Source organism: Pinus tabuliformis, chromosome 2_1 (genome assembly GCF_031772625.1).
Source record: "Pinus tabuliformis cultivar Carrire ecotype Pingquan chromosome 2_1, CPIR1, whole genome shotgun sequence".
NCBI lineage: Eukaryota > Viridiplantae > Streptophyta > Pinopsida > Pinales > Pinaceae > Pinus > Pinus tabuliformis.
Window position 1 is genome coordinate 79,200,456 of NC_142299.1, and position 22,316 is coordinate 79,222,771.

At 41.1% G+C, this 22,316-nt stretch overlaps 1 pseudogene; it reads right to left on the minus strand.

Annotated features, from left to right (window-relative positions):
* Positions 1-15,871: 15,871 nt before the first annotated feature.
* Positions 15,872-21,942, minus strand: LOC149198864 (pyrophosphate--fructose 6-phosphate 1-phosphotransferase subunit beta pseudogene; annotated as a pseudogene).
* Positions 21,943-22,316: the final 374 nt, after the last annotated feature.

The following is a 22,316-nucleotide window of genomic DNA, read 5'->3' on the forward strand; positions in this document are numbered from 1 at the left end:
TTTCGAATGCTTCATCTTTGTGCTTCATAAGCCCTAGCCAGACAAACCTGGAGAAATCGTCAATGAATAATATCAAGTATTCTTCTCCTCGAGGTGTTCTTTTTCTGAATGGACCACATGTATCTGTATGTACTAGCTCAAGAGGCATGCTAGCTGATCCTTCTTTCTCTGGAAAGTTAGTTCTGGTTTGCTTTCCAAACTGACAAGATTTGCATATAGTGTTGTCTGGAATTTTGATATCTGGAAGACCACAAACTGCCTGATATTTGCATGCTTTCCTTATTTGTGAAAAGCTTAGATGCCCCAACCTTCGATGCCATAGCCAGTGTTCTTCATCCTTGCTCAAATAGCATTGTTGTCTTTCCTCAAAGGTATATAGATTATTTGGAGTCCTTCTTCCCTTGAGCACTGTTTCACCTGTATCAAGATCGCGAACACAACATCCATTTGATCTAAATATTACCTCTATTCCTTGATCACACATCTGACTGACACTCAGAAGATTATGCTTCAATCCATCAACATATAAAACATTTCCTACTTTGACCTTGTCTTTCAATGGAGAAACACCTTTTCCTTTTATGGCTGCAGAGATATCGTTTCCAAAAGAAACTTTCTTCCCCTTTTCTAATGCGGTATATGACTCAAGCTTTTCTTTGTCCCCTGTCATATGCTTCGAACAACCGCTGTCAATGTACCATATACTTTCTTGACCTTCTGCATAAAAGGCTATCCCACATCTTTCTGGTTGCGGTTCCTTTATTCTCCATGTTCTGACATTTGAAGTTTGTTCCTTCTGAGTTGTCTTCTGGAACCTGCTCCTGCATTCAGAGTCTTCATGACCAAAGTTATTACAAATAGAGCATTCAACTTCATTTTCAAGAGCCGAAAAGTTGTTATAAGTTCTTTTCATGGTTTCAGTCATTCTCCCTTGCTTTTGAGCTTCTCTAGTCATGATTGTCTTGTAGGCAACACATTGAGCTGCTTTGTGACTGAAGTTATGGCAAGAAAAGCATTGGCCATTAAAGAAACTTCTGCGATAATCAGATCTATCATCCAACCGCTTGTAGCTTCTATTCACATTCATTCTTGGAGAAAATTGGGAAGATTTTACCTGTGGCTGATTGTAGCTTCTGTTTGTCCTTAAGATGGATTGCCCCTGATAATTTCTGTTTGCAATTCGTCCCTGCTTTACATGATGGTCTTCATTGTGCTTTTGCTCATTTCTTCTTGCTGCACCAAGATAACTTTTAGAGGTAGAGGCTTGAGATGTTTCTCCATTATATCCCAGGCCTGTCTTGATCAGAGGAGATCGCTGCACATTGATAATCTCATCCAAGGTTTCAAATCCTTTAACAAATTTGAGATTAATAGCTTTTGTTTTCTCAATCTCTTTTCTAAGACCAACAATTTCACCTTCTAATTTTTCAAGATGTCTTTCCTTTTCATCAATTTGAAATTGTAGAGTATTAATGATCATATTCTTCTCTTCTATACATCTCTTAAGTCTAGTAATTTCTTCATGAAAATAATCCACATCTATAGCATCCATATATTCATCATCTTCAAATGCCATTAACAATTTATATTCATTACCTCGTTCATCTTCATCACTGTTTGATAGACCATCACTATCTTCATGAGTGTAGTAGCTTTTCTTATTTGCACTTTGTTTCTTGTTCCATCTAGCAGGTTCCTTTCCTTTATCCTTATAAGGACATTTTGCAGCATAATGACCTACTCTTCCACAAGCAAAGCATTTAAAAGGCAACTTACCTCTGAACCTTCCAGAACCCCTTTGAAGATTTCTGACAAAGTTTGATTCTTCTTCTTCTTCTGGGACGTGGCTTGCTTCATAATAATCTCCTTTCCTTGATGCCTTGAAAGCAGCTTCTCTTCTGTCTGATGGACCTCCCTTTCTCATTTCATAAGCAGTTAGAATTCCATGTAGCTGAGACATAGTAAGAATTCATAGATTTTCCTTTTCTTCTATTGCAGATACTTTAGATTCAAACTTGGGGGATAATGATCTTAGAACCTTTTCAACCACAATAGCCTCTTTTATTTCTTCACCCAAATTTTTCATACAATTAACAACTTCATCTACCCGAAGAAAATAGTTAGCCACACTTTCATCATTATACATCTTGAGAGTCTCATACTGAATCCTGAGAGTTTGAAGTTTGGCACGCTTTACCTGTTCATCTCCTTCATAGCTCGTGACAATTTTGTCCCATATCTCTTTTGCGGATTTATAGTGCATTACCTTCATGAATTCCGATTGAGATATACATTCTAATAGGGTACTGACTGCTTTTGCATTTGTTTCATATTTCTTTTTCTCGTCTGCATCTGTAGGAGTAGCTGAAGGAAAAGCATAGCCTGTCTCTACGATGTCCCAAACTTCTGTGCCAAGAGATTGAAGATAGGCAGTAACTCTTACCTTCCAATAATTGAAGTTTGTCCCATCAAAAACTGGTGGCCTGATTGATGCTTCTCTCTCGTAGTTGCTCATGATGAACGATCTACCTTCAAGCGATCAAGCTTCTCTGAAGGACCTGCTCTGATACCAATTGTTGGAAATAATACTGAGAGGGGGGTGAATCAGTATTATCAGATCAATAAAACTTTTTCAATGCTCAGAAACATATACGCTACTTCAGTTAAGTGAACCAGCGTGTACACACTACTGTGTCTAAAGAAAACAACGTATAACCAGAAAACTTATAGTTCAGTTAGTTTATCTTTAGTTAAGTGCATCAGGTCATTATTCACCATATTAAGAGTAAACAGATGCAGTATAACAGAACAGATCATCACACAAAAGCCACACACGTGAACACCATGATATAAGGTGGAAACCCAATGTGGGTGAAAACCACCTGCTGCAAGTCGTCTCTATCTTTCTTTATTAAGAATTTCAGATTACAATCTTTTGTACTGGTGCAGCCTTATACCAGTACGCAGGCTACAACCTGCAGAAGGCTTTAACCTTCTCTTGTTCTCCAAACTTCCTTGGAAGGGAGCTCCAACCCCCTTTTGCTCTTGTACTAGTTAAGATACTAGTACGTAGGTGCTGGCCTACAATCTTCTTTCCTTCAGGTACCACTTTTCATCAATTTTCAGACTGGATACTCCTGAAGCACAACATTACAATCTGAAGACCATGATTCATTCATAAATCATATAAAACAACCAATACTAGCATCATCAATCTTTGAATCACTGAACCACTGAAACCCTGTCAAACCCAGTCACCAGAACACAGAGCAGACTACAGAACTCTGCAATAACAGTCAGATCCAGTTGCAACCCAAAAATCAAGCTCCAAAAGATATACGCTACTACTATGAAGGCAACCCGCGTATACACGCGGTTTTACCGAAGACAACCTGCGTACAGATCTAAAAATAATTTTTCATAACTTGCAGCTGTACCAGATTTCAGTTATACCCAGAACATAACATTGCGTCAGTATGCAGATCTAGAAATTGCGCATAATCAACCATATAAAGATAGTTCATTTCAAACCATTTGATCCCGATCTCTCCTTAGATCTTGTTCTCCATCAACCGATGAGATCTCTCCTTAGCTCAGATCAAGCAATACACCATCAACCAATAACCTGCATACTGGATCTAATGCTTCATCAGATATTCAAGACATTTCAGATACACTTGCCTAATGATTTCCTTCTCCTTATATAGCCTTAGGCCTTGTTCAATACCAAGAGCCAAAACCATAGAAATCTAATACCATCAACTTCAAAACTAGGGATCAACACGTCCGCTGAGACGCAAAGGTCCAAAACCATAGGCACAACTTCCAAGGAATAACCGCCATGGACCAAATATAAGTTTTCCACATACATGCGCTTTTACTGAAGCCAACCAGCGTGTACACACGACTTGTGCTTGATGAACCTGCGTATATGAATTTTCTCTTCTTCTTATAGTCTGATCATCAATTCCTTGCTGCTGACCTTCTGCACTATGATTTGTCATCAATGAGGTTTGCCATCAAGGACAACACTTGTCTCATAATGCCAACAAGGATATGTAGGATTGGTTGATAGAGGAAACAAATAGGGACCCTTGAACAAAAGAAAGCACGACAACAGTTTTAACCAGACAGCACTAGACTCATGAACACTACTGAGTGTTTAAGATACAAAGATGCAAATACATCCGGGTATATAGGCTAAAGACTCATAAGTTGGTAGGGTTCATATTGAGAGGCTATCAAAATGAAGGTTTATTTGAGGGAGTGCCATGTTCAAGGGGATGAATGCTGCCAAACCACGCTTTCGAATACAGGATATAGTTGTATTGTCCACTTTCCCCGTCTGATTTTTTTAATGAGTCCATACGGGTAAAATAATCGATATTTTTCATGTTTAAAGAGTCTGAAAATGATTGCAAAAAATAATGACTCTTTTCCCTATCTGATTAGTTTAATGAGTCCATACAGGCAAACTCGTCGATTTTTTCATCTTTTAAGAGTCTGAAAAGTATCGTAAAAAGAACGACTCTATATCTTGTCTGTGTATTTAAAGAGTCCAGACTAGACAACTCGGTGGTCTTTTCATCGTTAGAGAGTCTGAAAAGATCACAAAGAGAGACTCCATGGTGGTCCCTTTGTCATAGTTGTTAACTTGGGTGTGACAAAAGGTTAATAGTGTTAAACTCACATGGACAACAAGAGAGATATGAAAGATAAAACATGCAATACATTTTTTATTAACATGAGATATACATTTATAGTACAATATGTGACTCTTGGGTTTCAGATCCCAAGGTCTCTTGGACTGCTTTGGTCTATTCGGCTTCCACACTAACCCATTTAGGATTAGGTGTCCAACATTCCCCCCCTTAATCCGAAGGGTTATGTATGAGTCCAAGAAGAGAGCTGTAATAAAAAATGTGCAAATATGCATGGCAGCACTAGGCTGAATGTGCTCTATGAAATGTTGGTATAAAGGGCGGTGGTTTAAGGATGACCACCAACACTGGAATGCTTAGTGCAGTTCCCGGAACTCTTCCAAAACTGGCAAGAAACTGAAGTTTTCTGCTAGAGGAAGTGATCCTATTGTTTTAAAGAGGGAAACCTTCAACCATAAAAGGGAGGTCTCACCCCGCATAAAAGGTAAAACTTCAACCTGAAAAGGGAAGTCTCAACCTGTGATGGTTTAAGGATGACCAACAACTCTGGAATGCTTAATGCAATTCCTGGAACTCTTCCAAAACTGGCAAGAAGCTGGTGTCTTCTGCTAGAGGAAGTGTCCTCAATTTTGTTACTGGAATTCTTCCAAAACTGGCTAGAAGCTGAAGTCTTCTGCTAGAGGAAGTGTCCCAGATTGCCAACTGAAGGCATGTTCACGGGCATCTTTGTCTCTGGCTACAACTCTAAAACTGGTGTGACAGGTTGTGGCTCAGGCTCACTTGATGTGACTTTGAAGCTTGTAGATGACCATCATTTCCCCCCTGTCAGATACAAGGTGAGATGATGGAGAAAACTCAACTGCAAGACTGTTCAATATTCTGGAACAAGTTCTGGCATGTGTTTGGAATATCTTCTTGGCTGTTGATGCCCATTGCCAAGAAGCGATCCATCCAAGATGAATCTTTGTTCTTGCAGAAAATTTGTTTCTGAAGCATCTGTGTGAAGAATCGCTGGTTTTATGACAGTGCTTACATGGATGAACATCAAAACAGTGATCTTTCAGATGGCCAACTCGGTCACAGTGTTGGCATTTCACGATCTGTTGTTGTTGTTGTTGTTGCTGCTGTGGAAGAGGGGCAGAGTCTGGAACAGCTAAAGCTGAACTATCATGAGGAGCAGTTGAAATGTCATGAATGAATCCAACACTCTGAAACTGAATGGGCTTGGCATAGTCTGGAATATGAAAGGACAATTCCTTGTGTTATAGACAATTTTGTGCCTTGCAGCATCAGGCATGAATTGTCAATAATCCAAGGGATCCAAAGTCCCTAAACATGATGTTCCTACCCCTAGAGGAACAAGGTCAGCAAACCAACAGCTCTCAGATCAGTTCTCCACCTGAAAACACTCAAAAACAAGCAATCCTGAAATCAAAGCAGGTGCTCCACTAGGCTTCTGCGCTGAAACTCAACTCCTCCATGGTGTACCTGCGTTGCAAAGCAGGTAGAACAAAGGCCACCTGCGCTGAGCGAGATGGGACAAGTGGCACACTGAGTCATTGCTCTGGAATCTTCCAAAAATGACACTTGGATCAGGGATTTCGCCTTGTGATGAGTCAGAGGCTCTATTTCTCCAAGTGGAAGCAAGGTTCTCCAAGTGGACTCAAGAACTAAAGATCAACTGAAGAGAGAGAGGACACAAGGCAGCTACACATCAGTTGCAAGCTGACTCATCCTTTCTCAATTCATCTATATATTGAGCTCTCTCCTATGAGCTCAGGAGGCTGGAATTTTGTGCAAAGTAATGATATGATGTTGGTTTCACTATAGAACTATTGGGTGATTGATTGAAGGAGGTGAAGAGGAGAAATTCTTTCTGCTGGGAGGTGTTGCTGGATTGGGGCCTTCAATGGTTGTAACCTTCTCAGAACTTTACTTCTTCCATTAATAAAAGCTATTGAGGTTCTTCTATATGCATTTGTTTCAATGATGTATTGTTATAATTGTGTATTTGATTTATTCTAATCCTTAAATCAGTTATGAATGCATGCTTCTTGTAGTTTCCTTCTCTCGCCATTTTGCAGGATCACATTGTAGCTGGGCCAGTGAAAGAGAAAAGAGCTGGAAGCAAGCAGCAAGGAGAGAAGATTGGATCAACCATTAAGCGCAAGACAATGGTTAGTGGATCCCTTTCTCCTCTTATGCTTTCATAAAGAAGAAAATCTCAAATAGTTTTGTTTTCAGCTGTTGCTGAGGTACTATCACCCTTAGAGTGGGATAGGGTCATCCGAATCAGATACTTTTCCCTACAACAAACTGGCGACTCCGCTGGGGATCGTATCTGTTTGATTGTTTGTAGTATTTTGCTATTCATTTCCTGAACAAAAGAGGACCAAATCGAAAAGCTTTTGACTATATCAAAAGCGAAGTAGAGGGCAGCTACTCTAGCTCATTTCTGAGCATGTTCATGATTTGAAGAGCTGATCTACAAGGATCCTTGTAAGCTCTTAGTGATATCTTTTCATCTTCCTTGTCATCCCTTAGTGTGTGCTTGACTGATAGCTTCTGATTTGAGCAAAAACTGTGAATTTTTGAGAAAATTGTGACCCGGAAACTGAGAAAACGCAACTTTCGTTTTCCAAAGCAGGTAGTACACAGGCTACCTGCTTTGCAACGCAGGTCCCGAAGGGGCTACCTGCGCTGAGAGCCAGACTGGCTGTGCAGCACCTGCGTTGGCCCAATTTTGCCTTGTGCATTTGGGGTTTCTTCCCTTTTTCTTGCCTGTTTTCACTATAGATTTTGCAGCTAGTTACCAGTCTTGTACCTGTTCTGAAACCAACCTTACTTGCCATCATTCCGCCTCTGTTATATAACGAAATTGTACTTGTTATTTTGTATTTCTTACATCATTTACAATTTCCCATAACGAAAGTGAACTAGTCTTGCTTTGGCCTCTTAGATCTGAACCTGTGTTAGGCATTTTGCTGGTCTAAAGAGTTAGCTTGTTTGCTGTCCATAGCTGATTAGTCTTTTTACTTTCGTCATTATGGTTTGATTTCATGTATTTCCAGTGATTAAACAAGTAAATCTTAAGGTGTCTTTTGATTTTGGACAAGCTTGTTTGTTTTCGCTTTAAATCGAAATCAAAGTTAAATAACAACTTTCTTTTTGTAATACATCAACATTAAGAAAGGGAAAAGAAAATACATGCATTGTGCATTTTGCATTTGAAAAAGTTTGCATGATGATTTGGGAGAAAGTGCATTAGTTTGTGCTGTATGAACTGTGTGAAAAGATATGCCTTTCTTCTCCCTCAGTAGTTAAGATTTTCATCAGTCAAAAAGATTTGAAAAAAGCTTGCTTCTCATCTTAGGCTGCATTTAGGAATTTGTCATATACATCTCGTGGTGAACCTTGAAAGGCAAACTTTAAAAAGATCAACTTAAAATATACTGAATGAACCTAACAACGCATTGAAACATAACGCAAACACATAGAGGTCTAAGCTAGAGACGTGTTCCGGCGTCGTTAAACGTAGTGACTGTCGATCTCGAAGAAGGTGGGTGATTCCTCCTGAGAGTCGGTGGCACTAATACGGACTTGTGCTCCCACGTACCGTCGAGTATATATTGGGAGACCCCTATAGGCATATATCCTTTATCCTTAGGAAGCCGTGTCGGCCGCCCTACTGATCGCAATGCAGTGAACACAGCATTCACGAAGATTGACCACACGTACCGTAAAACGTATTCCGTGGTTTTGCGAAAGGTTTGGCACACCCTCTGCCTAGATCTCCAGAGCAGTTTCTTTTGGCCTTTTTCAAACTCTATAACTGAAAAAGTCCAACCGAGCATTTGTCACTTCGGGCTCGTTAATACATCGAAGGAGACTAGAGTCATCTTTAGCTTTTTCTCGACTCTTAAAACATGAAAAAGCAAAGTTATGTCTAAAAGCGTCTAATAAAATTCATTCAAATCGGAAACACAAATTTTCCCCTTTATATTTTAGTTGATCGAGTAATCCGCAATCGTGGAAGAAAGTCAATTGAATATCCATCGTTCGCGGAGGCTTGCGAGTCAACCGTCTTTGTCTCCGGAGTCGAAAACAGTCCGGGCAAAGCGAGCTCGTCGAACCAGTTCAAAATCTCCTTTAAAAGTTAGAACAAGTGTTCCAACAACATCTGAGATTCTGGTTACTCCAAACATTTCCGGAAACCCTGCCTCTATAGAAGAAGTTCAACCACCACAGAAGGACAGTAATACTGATCCTAGTCTGGGGGCAAATACTTGTATAACTGAACCAGTTCCATCTGTAACTGGTCCAGAGAGTTTTGTTCCTCAAACATCTGTCGCTGTCGATACAACCCCTTCTTCGGCACCGGAAATCTTTTACGGACCTGACAGTCTTCCTCTTCCACCTGGTCTGATTGCGATAGATGAAATTATAGAGGAACCGCAAGTATCCACTCCAACTCATTTTGGAGTAGGGGTCACTCTATTTCCTGCTACAACAGAAGTTTGTCCATCACCAGTGGAAGTTCCTGTAGAATCACTAGGCAATCAATTGGATAGACTCAAGATGTCTGAACAACCGTCGACATCTAGGACTGTGTCGAATGACACGGCGACGGCAGAATTACCTGCTGCAAATCCAACAATGTTCGCCGGCATACCATCTGTCCCAACTAGCTCTCAATCGCTAGAAGGAGTCCACCAAGGGACTATCTCGGCAGTATGGTTTGTTCCTGTTTGTTCCGGAGTAATGTCTGGTAACTCTTATGGTGAGACTCATCAAATTGACCCTTTTGGGAATCAATTTAGGCCATCCAGTCCTCCAGGACAATCAATTGCCTTGAGTTCTGGATTACCACCGTATGGGGGTAGTATGCCCTTTCATTACCCCCTCCGGGAGGGTACCCATACGGGAGTTCTCAACCTTATTCAAGTTATGGTGGAATTGCAACGAGTAGTTGGGTACCTATGCTATCCCAACCACCAAGAGTTGTATATTCTATGCAACAGTGTGTACCTGTGACGAACATCCCAACTACACCGGCTATTGTAACCGTGTCGCAAGTTCAAACGATGCCTGTTGTATGTCAACCTCAGATTTCTCAGGTTCTCATGCAACAGCCCCTTGACCCTGCGACCCAACCACAATCGCCTACTGGTGGGGCGACACAAGTACAATCGGGTACAATTACCCCACATCTTGGTCCAATGGTTAGTGTAGCACAACAACCCATGGTATCGCAACCGTGGATAGTGCAATACCAACAGCCACAATCCCAACAAGTGTACCAAGGTTCTGAACAGCAAATCTTTGCTAATACTGGACAACCATATATCCAAAATGGTCAAAATCAACCACTTTATAGTGGCCAAGTCCATCAACCGTATCAATCATACCAACAACAACTCCATTATGCTGGTATGCAAAGACCAACTGTTCAGGCAATTCCATCGTACCCTGGTTACGCTTCCCCTAACTTGAATCAACAGTTACCATTCGTGGCGACTTTAAAGTTGCCTGATTTACATCGGTTAACCAATGATCCAATTGCTTATGCCCCATGGTGGCCAGTGATCCCGCACAAACTTCCATCCGACATTCCTAAATTCAATGGAAATCCAGGTGAAGACCCGTCGAATCATGTGATGACATTTCATCTATGGTGTTCGTCGAACACTTTAAATGATGATTCGATAAGGCTTCGCCTCTTTCAGAGGACATTTACAGGTCCAGCGGCGAAATGGTATATAGAATTGCCAAGAGCTTCGTTCGACAATTTTAGCTCCCTTGCCACGACATTCTTAACCCACTTTCAATTACCAATAAGGTATGAAACGGGAACAGAGATATTGACCAACTTCAAGCAGACAACCGCAACTCATATATCAGATCATATACATGAGTGGCGACGTCGACGAAGAATGGTTAAAACATACGTTCCTAATCAGCTTTTAGCTGAGTGGTTTATAAAGTCATTACTTCCGGCCATAACGGAAGATGTGGCGAAGGGGGGAGTCGTAACAGAAGAGTAGGTTATTGCTCGTGCGCAATATTTGGACTTAGTATATACTCAGTCCGGCACGCTCTATGACAAAATACCAGACGCCCCTAGACCAGAGTTTTCAATCCCTCCTCCTCCTAAATCAAATAGTGACTCTCATGCCGGCGATGGCGTGATTGGCACGGCAAACACGAATCCAAAAAGGGCCAATCAAAAGAAGGCCCGTAAGGATTCGAATCAAAATGCGCATGAGGAAATTCTTGCTTCGGAAGTAAATGCCGTATCGACAGATAAAGGCAAAGAAACCAATCAACCAGGAAGCAAGAAGAAGCAAAACAAAGGGAAGAAGAAAGAACGAGGAGAGTCATCTCCCCGAAGAACTCCCTTCGGAGAAGGGAAACCCCCTTCTGGGTGTCACATATGTGACGAGGATCACTGGACAACAGATTGTCCGTACAAAGCTGAGTTTAAAAGATTCTTGAAGAATTCGCATACTCCAGCTGTGTTAACTGATCCATTTCCCGATCCAAGTCAAAATCTGGTTGATAGTGGAAACACTTCCGGGTGCCAAGTTCTAATGTTGTCAAGTGCTAAGCAACCAAACAATGCTTTAACTTCAACAATGAACAAAAATTACGGGAATCCGCAATTGCTGAATAGCCAGGAAAAAGATCGATCAGGCAGTTCGATGACAACTTCGACAGAAGTTAGGCCGCTATTCACCACGGGAAGCATTCCAATGATCCATGAAGGCAATCATTCTCTCCGAAACATCGGAGTAATTTTCTTAAAAGGCCCTACTTCAATGGGTACTTTTGCCCCACCACCGCCGAGTAATCTAGCGGAAATGGGTGCAGTGGAATATGAAGCCTTCTATTTTTAATGGATCTAAAGAGACGAGGATAGTTCCTATCTCAGGTCAACCTCGTTAAAAAATGAAGAGTCGAGGATAGTTCCTATCTTGCGTCAACCTCATTAAAAAATGAAACAAATCCCCGAGCAATGAAGCTTGGGGGGCATGCACCTCGATTTGCATTATTATGCTGGGGGCATGCAAACTTATCATTCGAGCAGTTTTAGCACACAGTTCATGCTCGTTAAAAAATAAACGCAAGATCCGAGCAGTTTTAGCACATAGTTCATGCTCGTTAAAAAATAAACATAAGTTGTGAGCAATCTTCCCCTAGAGTTCAAGCTCACCCAGAAAAAATGAACCGGTAAATAACCTTGGTAAATGTAACCTTTGACAGCCATATTAAAGCCCTTGGTCGTGTTCTTGCAGTCTCACCTCCATCTGTTCATTTGGCCAATCGTTCATCTCCATATGATTGTTTACCCATTTTGAGGAACAGCTGCGAAGAGTGATTTCACTTAGCCATCCTTGTGACACTGCCGTGATTGGAAAATTCCAACCTATACCTGGAATCTGCTGCTATCCCTGTTTATCACTCGTTCCTCAAAAGATGAGTCTTCTTTGAGCTCTTTTCACTGACTCGTAAAATATGAAAAGTTTGCCGAGTTTTGGCCTTCCAGCTCGTTAAATGACCGGAAGAGCTATCCCTCCTCTAGATTTTAATCTTTTTTGGACCTGAGGGATTATTGCACAAAAAGATCGAGCGCTTGTTTTGTTCAGCTCGTTAAAAGTACCGAAAACTCATCCCTTCTGTATTGTTTTATACTTTTTTGGACTTAAGGGATTAGATGACGAAAAAGGAATTCTGGAGTTGACTTTATGTACCTTTTCAGACTCTCTAAAAATGAAAAGGACCGAGTTATCCTTGTCGTTAGACTCGTTAAATTCATTAAATAGCGACAAACTTGTCTTTAGACGAGAACGAGTTTCCCTATCGCTAGGCTCGTTAAAACATAGCAATGGGCTTGCCCGAAGGGCAGGTTATAGAACAAGCATATGTTTTCCTCCTCAAGCTTGACAAAAATAAAGAGGTACTGGTCAGCAATGACTGGGGAAAAATTGGGAGAACCTCACAGCTTTAATGGTAGCAAGTCGCTCTTGAACATGACAATTTGTCCTCCGTATCACATCGGGTTGGGTTGTTTCATTCACCGGTCTCATCACCATGGTCCTCGCCACACCATCCACATTTGGGGTAATGCTACCGATCCATCACATCAGTGTCGTTATATGTTCAAGAGATTTTGTTCTGCAAAGAGTCAACCGTGTCCCATCCACTGCCATACATTGTCCTTCATCCATTTCATGACCGCCACCCTGAATCATACATCACAGTTTGTTTTCACCTCATCACAATCACTAGCTCCGTTCCGTGTCACTGATGTGGGATTCATTAAGGCCCTCCTTTGACGGATCGCTCCTTGTCGACATCAGCTCATTATCCAAGGAGTTGATCTAGGAACAACCCCTTCAGTACTTTGAAGCTTGCATACCTCAATGGCAAGTTTCTCACTTCCGGCGACAGGTATACATCAATGACCTTCGACCAGAAGATTTTGCATGGTGGTCGACGCCAAGTCCTTTATTCCCACCATGTGAATTGTACTGCTGTACCTTGAGGGTCATCATCCTTATCGGTGATTCCTCTCGCGCTTGTTAACGGTTTACATCATTGACTGGTAATCAAGCGATGTCTTTCCATGTTCGACTTCAAGAAATTCTCACATGGATCGACTTGTACATCGAGTGAAGATCGGAAGAGATTGAAGACCCCGGATCTAGTTTCATCCATCCGGGCTGCGATATATATTCAGGATATAAAGACATTTGATGTGTACATCATTGCAGCAGATGATCATCCTTCTCAAAGGATGATAATTTCAGCAGAGAATTATCAGTCTACCATCAGACGATTGTCTGTTCTATGTACCAAAATGAATTTATAAAGTTGAGCATGGGAATGCCCGCCTCAGCTAGATCATGAAAAAGTATGAAAAATAATGTATTGTATTGTATCTTATTACAGGACACTTCTCAGCAGATTGAATGAACTTCGGATCCTCCTAATAAAGCATTTCACCCGATAAACGACCTCATACTTTAGGGGGCATCTGTTATAGACAATTTTGTGCCTTGCAGCATCAGGCATGAATTGTCAATAATCCAAGGGATCCAAAGTCCCTAAACATGATGTTCCTACCCCTAGAGGAACAAGGTCAGCAAACCAACAGCTCTCAGATCAGTTCTCCACCTGAAAACACTAAAAAACAAGCAATCCTGAAATCAAAGCAGGTGCTCCACTAGGCTTCTGCGCTGAAACTCAACTCCTCCATGGTGTACCTGCGTTGCAAAGCAGGTAGAACAAAGGCCACCTGCGCTGAGCGAGATGGGACAAGTGGCACACTGAGTCATTACTCTGGAATCTTCCAAAAATGACACTTGGATCAGGGATTTCGCCTTGTGATGAGTCAGAGGCTCTGTTTCTCCAAGTGGAAGCAAGGTTCTCCAAGTGGACTCAAGAACTGAAGATCAACTGAAGAGAGAGAGGACACAAGGCAGCTACACATCAGTTGCAAGCTGACTCATCCTTTCTCAATTCATCTATATATTGAGCTCTCTCCTATGAGCTCAGGAGGCTGGAATTTTGTGCAAAGTAATGATATGCTGTTGGTTTCACTATAGAACTATTGGGTGATTGCTTGAAGGAGGTGAAGAGGAGAAATTCTTTCTGCTGGGAGGTGTTGCTGGATTGGGGCCTTCAATGGTTGTAACCTTCTCAGAACTTTACTTCTTCCATTAATAAAAGCTATTGAGGTTCTTCTATATGCATTTGTTTCAATGATGTATTGTTATAATTGTGTATTTGATTTATTCTAATCCTTGAATCAGTTATGAATGCATGCTTCTTGTAGTTTCCTTCTCTTGCCATTTTGCAGGATCACATTGTAGCTGGGCCAGTGAAAGAGCAAAGAGCTGGAAGCAAGCAGCAAGGAGAGAAGATTGGATCAACCATTAAGCGCAAGACAACGGTTAGTGGATCCCTTTCTCCTCTTTTGCTTTCATAAAGAAGAAAATCTCAAATAGTTTTGTTTTCAGTTGTTGCTGAGGTACTATCACCCTTAGATTGGGATAGGGTCATCCGAATCAGATACTTTTCCCTACAACACCTTGTCATATCCAAGACCAGTTCTGTGCTTGTTGTGGACAAGTTGTTCCCAAGGTCTGATGATGGGCTTGGGAAGTGCAGACTGAGTTTCTGCATCTGCATGTACAATTGCTGCTTTATTTGAATGAACAATAACATTATTGACTTGCTGTTGATGGGTTGCAGTCTCAATGTTCTGAACAGAAATAGGTTCAGAATGATGTCTGTTTTGATGTAGCTCTTCTTAGTGTAGCTGTGATTCAAGCTGCAAAAAATCAATGTTTTCTTGTGCATGTTGTAAAGATGTTTGAATATCTTTGAGAGTGTCTTTGCTGACTTTAACTGTGCTTCCATCAGCAGATAATATAAGAGTTTTTAAAAACTCCAATAATCCATGAATTTTCTCCATTATTTAAACAATCAAATCAATAAATGACCACGTTTCCTACTTTCGTACCCAACCAGAAATCTGACTTGTAGAGCTCCAAAATTTGTGTAGCCTCTGTTAGAAAATTTCATCAACCGTATAGCCTAAATTAAGTAAGCTCTTGTTTCCAAACTCAAGCTGCCGACCAGAAATAAGAAATCCTTTTTGTTTCTCCTGCTTAATGGCGTATGGAAGCAACCATAATTAAAAACACACGATAATGTGAGAGACCCTTTACATAGAGTCACATGAGACAGCGTTACTTAAATGGACAACGGTGGTATATGGACAGCGTATGCATATGGAGGTATGAGCAGCGCAATGTTATACAAGGAAACAAATAGAAAATAATGGTATGTTAATGAATGGAGACAACGTAAATATCAATGACTAGAGACAACATATGGTTAATGCTGCGATATCACAAGAATGGCCTCAAACTCTGTCCTGCTTTGGGTTTCTTGATAACAAAAATATCAGTTGGAAATTCAACTAGAAAAACAAAACGCAGAACCTTGGTGAAGATGCAAATGTGCTACCACCAAATCCAGGTGGTTTATTACCAAAAGGAACGGAAGACGATGGATGCAATAGATGCTTGACCGAAGGCAATTGTTTGACCACCTGAAAGTGCAATCATAAAATTGACCCACAGTTTATGGCAGCGTATGGCTCTTCTTTTAATGGTTTATGGCAGCGTATGGCTCTTCTTTTAATGGCAAAATCGGACCATAAGCCTCACAAAGTGATAATATTTTCCAGTTGATCTCGCATCAACCATCACATTCCCTATCATCTCTGCATAAATCTTACAAGTTGTGTCAAACCCAACACTTGTTGGAACTTCCTTGGACTTAAGATCACCATCAATTGTTTTTGGACAGCCAATCACCTGTGTTTTTAACTTTTTCTCTCTGAATTTTTCTGCAAGAAGGCAGGCATTTGTATTTGAATCATCTCCACCAATGAAAACAAGACCATCTAAATCAAACTTCAGTACAGTCTCCTCAGCTTGCTTGAACTGTTCGGGAGTCTCAATTTTGTCTCGGCCACTGCAAATAATGTCAAAGCCACCCTGGTTGCGATATGGATACATAAACTCTTTTGTCATCTCAACATATTACATTTCATTATTCCTGCTGGGCCACCATTGAATCCAAACAAAGTGCTATCCTTAGTGTTATTTTGCACGTAATCGAACAATCCCGCAATGACATTGTGACCACCTGGAGCCTGGCCACCAGAAAGCACGACACCGATGTTCAATTTTCGGTCTGATTGTAAAGCCGCTGTATCGCTCGGCTCGAGATGGACCGATGGCTGTCCGTAGAGTTGCGGAAATAGTTTAGCAATGTCCTCTGGACTTCCAGCAGCGTGTATGGCCGTGTGGGTGTGAGAAAACGTCCAGCAGATCAAAATTCTACGGAGAACGAATTGCCATCGACCAGAAAGGAGACAACATCGACCAGGGCGAGGACGTACGACGCACAAAACAGAGACAAAGTTTCCGGCTTAATTACTCAAAATTTCCACAAAATATAGAAAACCGAAGAGAAACTTCGCATTGATGCTTGTACAGACTCCGAATCGTATCCAAAAAACATCTAACCATCGTTTTGGCTTCAGAAATCCATTTAACAAATGGATCCAGAAATGAACCCATTTGAGCTCGACAATACTTCGAAAACTATTCCCAGAAAAGCCGTTTTTAAGGCGTATAATTAATTCAGAGGGTACAATTTTACCGTGGAAGAGGCGAAGGCCAGCGTAAATACCCCACGCAGATCCATCTTCCCATGGCAGTAAAAACGCCTCCGGTTTATTAGGCTTGGGTTTCAGAAACGAAAATACAAAGGCCACTCACCTTCGAAGTCCGCAATCTCCATGATAGAAGGCACTGGAATTCGATCTCCTTCTCCTTCAACACACACTTCCAAATTATTCAAATGCAAATAACGCTTAGTGCATTGCAGAAAACGAATAATGCAAAACAAATATAATTGCTTTTGTCAGAAAACAAATTTTAGTGGAGCATCAGGATCCGTATGGACAGGACAACGCTCAGGTTATGACAGCGCTCAGGTGAACGTTTAGGAATAGGACAGCGTTCAGACTCTGTCAGGATGACAGCACAACAGAAGAGCAGGGCGCAGGTTTTGTAAAAGGTATATGGCAAACAGACAAACATTCATGGACAGATGCGTTATAAGGCAGTGCTGGAAAAGAATATGGCAAAGGGCCAGGACTGCTCACAACAGAGGTATGGCACCGCTGATAGAGGTAACATCCTCTATTCTAAGAAATGCTCAGAAAAGTATCATTAAGAGGAGAGCATTGGTTTACAAAGGCCACACAAACAGGTGGCTCACAATGGAGCAGGGCAAGAGATCGCCCACTCTGATACCATGTTAAACTCACATGGACAACAAGAGAGATATGAAAGATAAAACATGCAATACATTTTTTATTAACATGAGATATACATTTATAGTACAATATGTGACTCTTGGGTTTCAGATCCCAAGGTCTCTTGGACTGCTTTGGTCTATTCGGCTTCCACACTAACCCATTTAGGATTAGGTGTCCAACAAATAGTATACCCGGATCGGTTACTTTTCCATATTTTAATCTATTGAACCTGGATAAAGGGAAACCTTTTTCCAATAGATGTTGACCTCATTTTGTTATGAGTATGAGGCGATAGACTAAACTCGTGTTTTGTCGTGACACTTTAACGAGCTCAGTAACAAAAACTCGGGATTTTTCATTTTTTAGCGAGCAAGAAAAAGTAATAGCATGTTTAACGAGTAGGAAGACACAGCTCGGGATTTTTTCAGTTTAAAGAGCGAGAAAAAAGTGCCTAAAAAGGATGCTCCGTTGGTATTTTTCAATTTATGAGCTGGAACTAGATCAAAAAAGAGGTGCTCAGAGCATCGTTTGCATATATTTAATGAGTACAAATGATGAAAAAATCGAGGATGTTTATATTGATTAAAGAGCGATAAAATATCCCTAAAAGTGCTTTACGGATTTGTGGTATCGATGTTTAATGAGTCCTACTACAAAAGCTCGGAGATGTTTATATTTTTTAAAGAGCAATAAAATGTCTCCAAAAGTTCTCTACCATTGTTAGATAGATTTTAACGAGCTTAACGATGAAAACTCGGGGATGTTTGTATTTTTTAAAGAGCAATAAAATATCCCTAACAGTGCTCTATCTATCATTGCATAGATTTAATGAGTGTAACGACCAAAACTCGGGGATGTTTATATTTTTTAAGGAGCAATAAAATATGCCTAATAGTGCTCTATCTATTGTTGCATAGATTTAACGAGCGCAATGACCAAAACTTGGGGATGTTTATATTTTTTAAAGAGCAATAAAATATCCCTAACAATGTTCTATCTATCGTTGCATAGATTTAACGAGCGCAAAAACCAAAACTCGGGGATGTTTATATTTTTTAAAGAGCAATAAAATATCCCTAACAGTGCTCTATAAATACTTGCATGCAGGTTTTACTGCTTTTCATTCCTGAAAGTGCTTTCATCAGAAGCAGTAAAAAGTAGAAAAAAGTAGCAATTCCTATTATCTGGGTTCATGTGTGATAAAAAATCATATAGAATGGACTAATTCCTCTTTAATGATTTTAAAAAATCATGTCTCTCAAAGTTATGTAAGGAGATGCTTTGAGCTTTCACATGCATCATTTTCACTATTTTGAAGTTTGTGAGAGCTAGTTGGAGCTAAAGAGGAGCAAATTTTCCGCGGACCATTGCAGGAGATCGGGGAAACCATTCGATGTGCCATCAGTCCCAGGTGAGAGATAAAACCTTTCTCTATTATTTATTAAACCTTTTTTTATTAGTTTTTTGGGTGGAAATTTCCAGATCTGAGGTGCCCTAGAGCCACTTTTGCGCACTAATGCCCTCTAGATGGCCAGTAGAGAGCGTTAAATGCTCTGTACGAGCCACTGGAGGGCGTTAATCCTCCCTGTGCAGCACTTGGAGGGGCGTTAGGGCTGTAGGGCACATTTGAAACCCTCATGCATGGATTCCCTAAGTGATTTTGACCCATTTTGACTGTTTTTAGGGTTATTTTGCACAGGTTTTAGGCTGAAATGACTCACCTATGGAGAGAACGGGCCCATGATAATGAGGAATTGCTGATGTGAAATGATCCAGCTTGCATACTTGCATTGCACCACTGTGGTTTGTTGAAGTATGCAAGGCTAGAGCTGATGAAAGGATAGGAGGATTTACTGAGATGGATCATACAACGTTGGGATGAACACAAGCAAGTGTTCAGGGTTGGAGATCAGGAGTTGGCGATTGACCAGGATGATATTTAATTTTTGACTGGTTTGTCGTGCCGTGGGGCACAAGCAAACCTTACCGGTGGTAGGTCAGATCCCCAATCTACATCAGAGCTAGCACATATCTACTGCATCCCTGAGAGTGGATTAGTTAGCAACAGAGTCCCGATAGAGAGGATTCGATCTCGGTCTATGAGGGTAGTTTTATGGTTGATTGTGCATTTGGCGGGGTCAAAAAGTCCCCACGTAGTGACAAAGGCCCAACTGTTGCTTGCCATTGACTGTGTCCAGCCCCAGATGTTCAACTGGTGTGAAGTAGTGCTTCGCCAGTTGAAGGCAAAATTGACAACATGCAAGACCCGTACCCAACACAGTTTTGGGTACGGTACTATCATAGTCTCATTTTTCCTTGAGAGGGTTCCTGTCATGCACCCACAGGTGAGCTTAGGTCCCTTTGATCTGAGGGAGCCAAGGCAGGGTCGCTGGTCATCACTTGATCCTTGCATAGGAGGAGGACCACTCCGACACTTATTTGATGAAGACTTCTTCCAGTGGCTTCGTAGCCAGATTATGATTGTTGATGACTATGCCTATGAAGGCATGGACTTTATCGACAACCCAGAATTGATGCTACCGTCCGGGACCAACTGGGGTCCTCAACGTGAGAATAAGTTTTGATAGTACTTAAGTATTTTTGTACTTTTGAATGTATATGTAATGTTTTTTAACGATGAGATAAGAACTGACATGAAAGTTTTATGCTTAACACAGATGTGGCACTAGTATGACCTGCAGGTGAACCTCGCTATGTGTGACGAGGCGGCCAACTACATGCTGGAGGGGGTGATGCCGACAGTCTCTGCGAGGTTTTGAGGAACCTAGAGGGTTTGACTATGGGTGTCGCCCCCCTTCCTATGAGGGAGATTCTTGCTCATATGCAGCGACACATTGTTGGTGTACCTGAGTAGTTTTTGGTTCCTCTTCGGAGGGTAGCTAGAGTTGTTTTAGCTTTTCTGGAGCAATAGGCTCATTTTAGCAGGTGTTCTGGCGTAGCCATATGAGTGTTTGTAGCTGGGCTTTGAGCCATTTTGTACTTAAATCATCCAAGTTTTGGAATATTTTGATGTAAAAAACTGGATTTCGATCTATATGTGTGTATATATATATATATATATATATATATATATATATATATAGATATATATATATATATACAGATATTTTTGGTATTTTTGTGGTGTAAATGTGTTTTAAAATGTTTTTTGTGACAAATTTTTAACTTTAGTAAATGTTTTACTTCTCATGCATGCTGCTATAACAAATGAGACAAATGCCAATCTAATACATAGTTAGCTAACAAATCAGCAATTGTATTTAATTCTCGAGGAACATGTTCATATGTGATTATTTCAAATCGACGTTCCAAGAGTCGCACCCTTAGATAGTTATGTAATAAGGCTAGATTACGGGCGTGATAATGGTTTGTCGATTGCATAAAGACTAGCGGGAGTCTAACCTGACCACCAGATTGGAGATGCCCCTTGATGACGCTTCCGTGAGAAGTGAAACAACAGACATGTACTCGGCAATATTGTTGGTGGCGGTACCAAGAAAGACTCCCCCGGAGAAAAATAGTTCCGACTCGGGTGTATAGATGACCCAAGCAGCTGATGCAATGTGCTGTGTGTGATGACTGGCACCATTCGCGTATCCTACGTATGCTAAGGGCAATGATGACATCTACATTGCGAAAAGAATTCATGAGACAAGTACTCCACTAAATAACAAAACAATCCAATCACATCAAAAAGGAAAAAAAAACTTATGAATACATAAAATTCAAAAGCACATGCCCAGAACGACACTAGACACAATACTTTTTCAGATAGAGCCCGTATGTGGGCTCCTTACGTGGGATTCCATCCCAGTCCTGTAGCTGATATGCCCCCGAGGGGAGGACTTTCATTATGACATAGGGACCTAGCCAAATGGGTCGAAGTGTGCATGCCTCCAAGAGATTATCTTTTGGATGATATAGCGATATGAAATCGCCCTCTTGGAAAGAACAAAACCTAACCTCTTTCACAAATTGGGTTTGTACCCGCTCCTTGTGAGCTGCGAGTGCCAAATCAGCATCACGACAAGTTTTATCTAGTTGTTTGAGGTATAGTAGGCGTTCTTCCTCGTCCATGGGGCCAGGCATGGGTTCAATGGCTATTTCAAGGGAAGGAATTGGCCACCCATTTTGTTTCGCCTCGTCGTAAAGTTGGATCTCATGCGTAAAAAATGACAGATTAAAGTTGGGCATTTCCTCGTGAGACCAAACAAATTCATCGTGGAATTCCTCATGTAGGTAGGTGGAGCTTGTAATTTCCTCGGGACTACAATTTGCTCGCATCTGGGTGTCTTCCACGATGTCTATAGTGATAGAAATATCTATGGGCGTTGACCTGGAAGTGTCGTCCATATTTTCTTCCACCCCAGAAGTTTGGATGCTTATATAGGGTGGGGAAATGATTTTGTTGATTTCAAAGGACAGGACTTAAAGAGGAATCATGTCTGAATTAGATGTCGGACCCCAAAGATGCCAATCCTCCCAATGTTGTTCTCCAAAACTCATGATTCTGCGAACGAATTCGTCCGTTGATGGGATTTGATCGCATGGATCTAAAGGAGGAGAAGTTATGGGAATTTGGGTGGTATTGTCAGTGATAACCAACATGACCAGAGATGTGGATGCAAATTGAATGCCTTGGTGAGCCAATTCAACCGGTGACAACGGCATCTGGTCTCTGAATGTGTCAAGGTCTGAATGCGCCATTAGGATCCAGGGATCGGTTA